Source organism: Crinia signifera, chromosome 5 (genome assembly GCF_055691185.1).
Source record: "Crinia signifera chromosome 5, ASM5569118v1, whole genome shotgun sequence".
Taxonomy (NCBI): domain Eukaryota; kingdom Metazoa; phylum Chordata; class Amphibia; order Anura; family Myobatrachidae; genus Crinia; species Crinia signifera.
In genome coordinates, this window is record NC_139221.1 from 332,058,923 (window position 1) to 332,065,542 (window position 6,620).

The window sequence follows — 6,620 nt, forward strand, 5'->3', positions numbered from 1 at the left end:
GAAGGGTCAGCACCACCGATGCAGATTGCGACAACACGTCAGAAGGGTCAGCATCACCGGTGCAGATTGCGACGACACGTCAGAAGGGTCAGCGCCACCGATGCAGATTGCGGCGACACATCAGAATGGTCAGCACCACCGATGCAGATTGCGGCGACACGTCAGAAGGGTCAGCATCACCGGTGCAGATTGCGACGACACGTCAGAAGGGTCAGCACCACCGATGCAGATTGCGGCGACACGTCAGAAGGGTCAGCACCACCGATGCAGATTGCGGCGACACGTCAGAAGGGTCAGCACCACCGATGCAGATTGCGACGACACGCCAGAAGGGTCAGCACCACCGGTGCAGATTGCGACGACACGTCAGAAGGGTCAGCACCACCGATGCAGATTGCGACGACACGCCAGAAGGGTCAGCACCACCGGTGCAGATTGCGACGACACGTCAGAAGGGTCAGCACCACCGATGCAGATTGCGGCGACACGTCAGAAGGGTCAGCACCACCGATGCAGATTGCGGCGACACGTCAGAAGGGTCAGCACCACCGATGCAGATAGCGCGCGACACGTCAGAAGGGTCAGCACCACCGATGCAGATTGCGACGACACGTCAGAAGGGTCAGCACCACCGATGCAGATTGCGACGACACGTCAGAAGGGTCAGCACCACCGGTGCAGATTGCGGCGACACGTCAGAAGGGTCAGCGCCACCGATGCAGATTGCGGCGACACGTCAGAAGGGTCAGCACCACCGATGCAGATTGCGGCGACACGTCAGAAGGGTCAGCACCACCGATGCAGATTGCGACGACACGTCAGAAGGGTCAGCACCACCGATGCAGATTGCGACGACACGTCAGAAGGGTCAGCGCCACCGATGCAGATTGCGGTGACACGTCAGAAGGGTCAGCACCACCGATGCAGATTGCGACAACACGTCAGAAGGGTCAGCACCACCGATGCAGATTGCGGCGACACGTCAGAAGGGTCAGCACCACCGATGCAGATTGCGACGACACGTCAGAAGGGTCAGCGCCACCGATGCAGATTGCGGCGACACGTCAGAAGGGTCAGCGCCACCGATGCAGATTGCGGCGACACGTCAGAAGGGTCAGCACCACCGATGCAGATTGCGACGACACGTCAGAAGGGTCAGCACCACCGATGCAGATTGCGGCGACACGTCAGAAGGGTCAGCACCACCGATGCAGATTGCGGCGACACGTCAGAAGGGTCAGCACCACCGATGCAGATTGCGACGACACGTCAGAAGGGTCAGCACCACCGATGCAGATTGCGGCGACACGTCAGAAGGGTCAGCACCACCGATGCAGATTGCGGCGACACGTCAGAAGGGTCAGCACCACCGATGCAGATTGCGGCGACACGTCAGAAGGGTCAGCATCACCGGTGCAGATAGCGGCGACACGTCAGAAGGGTCAGCACCGCCGATGCAGATTGCGGCGACACGTCAGAAGGGTCAGCACCACCGATGCAGATTGCGGCGACACGTCAGAAGGGTCAGCACCACCGATGCAGATTGCGGCGACACGTCAGAAGGGTCAGCACCACCGATGCACATTGCGGCGACACGTCAGAAGGGTCAGCACCACCGATGCACATTGCGGCGACACGTCAGAAGGGTCAGCACCACCGATGCACATTGCGGCGACACATCAGAAGGGTCAGCACCACCGATGCAGACTGCGACAACACGTCAGAAGGGTCAGCACCACCGATGCAGATAGCGGCGACACGTCAGAAGGGTCAGCACCACCGATGCAGATAGCGGCGACACGTCAGAAGGGTCAGCACCACCGGTGCAGATTGCGGCGACACGTCAGAAGGGTCAGCACCACCGATACAGATTGCGGCGACACATCAGAAGGGTCAGCACCACCGATGCAGATTGCGACAACACGTCAGAAGGGTCAGCACCACCGATGCAGATTGCGACAACACGTCAGAAGGGTCAGCACCACCGATGCAGATAGCGGCGACACGTCAGAAGGGTCAGCACCACCGATGCAGATTGCGACAACACGTCAGAAGGTCAGCACCACCGATGCAGATTGCGGCGACACGTCAGAAGGGTCAGCACCACCGATGCAGATTGCGGCGACACGTCAGAAGGGTCAGCACCACCGATGCAGATTGCGGCGACACGTCAGAAGGGTCAGCACCACCGATGCACATTGCGGCGACACATCAGAAGGGTCAGCACCACCGATGCAGATAGCGGCGACACATCAGAAGGGTCAGCACCACCGATGCAGATTGCGGCGACACATCAGAAGGGTCAGCACCACCGATGCAGATTGTGACGACACATCAGAAGGGTCAGCACCACCGATGCAGACTGCGACAACACGTCAGAAGGGTCAGCACCACCGATGCAGATAGCGGCGACACGTCAGAAGGGTCAGCACCACCGGTGCAGATTGCGGCGACACGTCAGAAGGGTCAGCACCACCGATACAGATTGCGGCGACACATCAGAAGGGTCAGCACCACCGATGCAGATTGCGACAACACGTCAGAAGGGTCAGCACCACCGATGCAGATAGCGGCGACACGTCAGAAGGGTCAGCACCACCGATGCAGATTGCGACAACACGTCAGAAGGTCAGCACCACCGATGCAGATTGCGGCGACACGTCAGAAGGGTCAGCACCACCGATGCAGATTGCGGCGACACGTCAGAAGGTCAGCACCACCGATGCAGATTGCGGCGACACGTCAGATGGGTCAGCACCACCGATGCAGATTGCGGCGACACGTCAGAAGGGTCAGCACCACCGATGCAGATAGCGGCGACACGTCAGAAGGGTCAGCACCACCGATGCACATTGCGGCGACACATCAGAAGGGTCAGCACCACCGATGCAGACTGCGACAACACGTCAGAAGGGTCAGCACCACCGATGCAGATAGCGGCGACACGTCAGAAGGGTCAGCACCACCGATGCAGATTGCGGCGACACGTCAGAAGGGTCAGCACCACCGATGCAGATTGCGACAACACGTCAGAAGGGTCAGCACCACCGATGCAGATAGCGGCGACACGTCAGAAGGGTCAGCACCACCGATGCAGATTGCGGCGACACATCAGAAGGGTCAGCACCACCGATGCAGACTGCGACAACACGTCAGAAGGGTCAGCACCACCGATGCAGATAGCGGCGACACGTCAGAAGGGTCAGCACCACCGGTGCAGATTGCGGCGACACGTCAGAAGGGTCAGCACCACCGATACAGATTGCGGCGACACATCAGAAGGGTCAGCACCACCGATGCAGATTGCGACAACACGTCAGAAGGGTCAGCACCACCGATGCAGATTGCGACAACACGTCAGAAGGGTCAGCACCACCGATGCAGATAGCGGCGACACGTCAGAAGGGTCAGCACCACCGGTGCAGATTGCGACGACACGTCAGAAGGGTCAGCACCACCGATGCAGATTGCGACAACACGTCAGAAGGGTCAGAACCACCGATGCAGATTGCGGCGACACGTCAGAAGGGTCAGCACCACCGATGCAGATTGCGGCGACACGTCAGAAGGGTCAGCACCACCGATGCAGATTGCAGCGACACGTCAGAAGGGTCAGCACCACCGGTGCAGATTGCGGCGACACGTCAGAAGGGTCATCACCACCGATGCAGATTGCGACGACACGTCAGAAGGGTCAGCACCACCGGTGCAGATTGCGGCGACACGTCAGAAGGGTCATCACCACCGATGCAGATTGCGGCGACACGTCAGAAGGGTCAGCACCACCGATGCAGATTGCGGCGACACGTCAGAAGGGTCAGCGCCACCGATGCAGATTGCGGCGACACGTCAGAAGGGTCAGCACCCCCGACGCAGATTGCGGCGACACGTCAGAAGGGTCAGCACCACCGATGCAGATTGCGGCGACACGTCAGAAGGGTCAGCACCACCGATGCAGATTGCGACAACACGTCAGAAGGGTCAGCACCACCGATGCAGATAGCGGCGACACGTCAGAAGGGTCAGCACCACCGATGCAGATTGCGACAACACGTCAGAAGGGTCAGCACCACCGATGCAGATTGCGGCGACACATCAGAAGGGTCAGCACCACCGATGCAGATTGCGACGACACGTCAGAAGGGTCAGCACCACCGATGCAGATTGCGACAACACGTCAGAAGGGTCAGCACCACCGATGCAGATTGCGGCGACACGTCAGAAGGGTCAGCACCACCGATGCAGATTGCGGCGACACGTCAGAAGGGTCAGCACCACCGATGCAGATTGCGGCGACACGTCAGAAGGGTCAGCGCCACCGATGCAGATTGCGGCGACGCGTCAGAAGGGTCAGCACCACCGATGCAGATTGCGACGACACGTCAGAAGGGTCAGCGCCACCGATGCAGATTGCGACGACACGTCAGAAGGGTCAGCACCACCGATGCAGATTGCGACGACACCTCAGAAGGGTCAGCACCACCGATGCAGATTGCGACGACACCTCAGAAGGGTCAGCACCACCGATGCAGATTGCGACGACACGTCAGAAGGGTCAGCACCACCGATGCAGATTGTGGCGACACGTCAGATGGGTCAGCACCACCGATGCAGATTGCGGCGACACGTCAGAAGGGTCAGCGCCACCGATGCAGATTGCAGCGACACGTCAGAAGGGTCAGCACCACCGATGCAGATTGCAGCGACACGTCAGAAGGGTCAGCACCACCGATGCAGATTGCGGCGACACGTCAGAAGGGTCAGCACCACCGATGCAGATTGCGGCGACACGTCAGAAGGGTCAGCACCACCGATGCAGATTGCGGCGACACGTCAGAAGGGTCAGCACCACCGATGCAGATTGCGAGGACACGTCAGAAGGGTCAGCACCACCGATGCAGATTGCGGCGACACGTCAGAAGGGTCAGCACCACCGATGCAGATTGCGGCGACGCGTCAGAAGGGTCAGCACCACCGATGCAGATTGCGGCGACACGTCAGAAGGGTCAGCGCCACCGATGCAGATTGCAGCGACACGTCAGAAGGGTCAGCACCACCGGTGCAGATAGCGGCGACACGTCAGAAGGGTCAGCGCCACCGATGCAGATTGCGGCGACACGCCAGAAGGGTCAGCACCACCGATGCAGATTGCGGCGACACGCCAGAAGGGTCAGCACCACCGATGCAGATTGCGGCGACACGCCAGAAGGGTCAGCACCACCGATGCAGATTGCGGCGACACGTCAGAAGGGTCAGCACCACCGATGCAGATTGCGGCGACACGCCAGAAGGGTCAGCACCACCGATGCAGATTGCGGCGACACGCCAGAAGGGTCAGCACCACCGATGCAGATAGCGGCGACACGTCAGAAGGGTCAGCGCCACCGATGCAGATTGCGGCGACACGCCAGAAGGGTCAGCACCACCGATGCAGATTGCGGCGACACGTCAGAAGGGTCAGCGCCACCGATGCAGATTGCGATGACACGCCAGAAGGGTCAGCACCACCGATGCAGATTGCGATGACACGCCAGAAGGGTCAGCACCACCGATGCAGATTGCGATGACACGCCAGAAGGGTCAGCACCACCGATGCAGATTGCGGCGACACGCCAGAAGGGTCAGCACCACCGATGCAGATTGCGGCGACACGTCAGAAGGGTCAGCACCACCGATGCAGATTGCGGAGACACGTCAGAAGGGTCAGCACCACCGATGCAGATTGCGGAGACACGTCAGAAGGGTCAGCACCACCGATGCAGATTGCGGAGACACGTCAGAAGGGTCAGCACCACCGATGCAGATTGCGACGACACGTCAGAAGGGTCAGCACCACCGATGCAGATTGCGGCGACACGCCAGAAGGGTCAGCACCACCGGTGCAGATAGCGGCGACACGTCAGAAGGGTCAGCGCCACCGATGCAGATTGCGGCGACACGTCAGAAGGGTCAGCGCCACCGATGCAGATTGCGGCGACACGCCAGAAGGGTCAGCACCACCGATGCAGATTGCGATGACACGCCAGAAGGGTCAGCACCACCGATGCAGATTGCGGCGACACGCCAGAAGGGTCAGCACCACCGATGCAGATTGCGGCGACACGTCAGAAGGGTCAGCACCACCGATGCAGATTGCGGAGACACGTCAGAAGGGTCAGCACCACCGATGCAGATTGCGGAGACACGTCAGAAGGGTCAGCACCACCGATGCAGATTGCGGAGACACGTCAGAAGGGTCAGCACCACCGATGCAGATTGCGACGACACGTCAGAAGGGTCAGCACCACCGATGCAGATTGCGGCGACACGCCAGAAGGGTCAGCACCACCGGTGCAGATAGCGGCGACACGTCAGAAGGGTCAGCGCCACCGATGCAGATTGCGGCGACACGCCAGAAGGGTCAGCGCCACCGATGCAGATTGCGGCGACACGCCAGAAGGGTCAGCACCACCGATGCAGATTGCGGGGACACGTCAGAAGGGTCAGCACCAACGATGCAGATTGCGGGGACACGCCAGAAGGGTCAGCACCACCGATGCAGATTGCGGCGACACGCCAGAAGGGTCAGCACCACCGATGCAGATTGCGACGACACGGTAGAAGGGTCAGCGCCACCGATG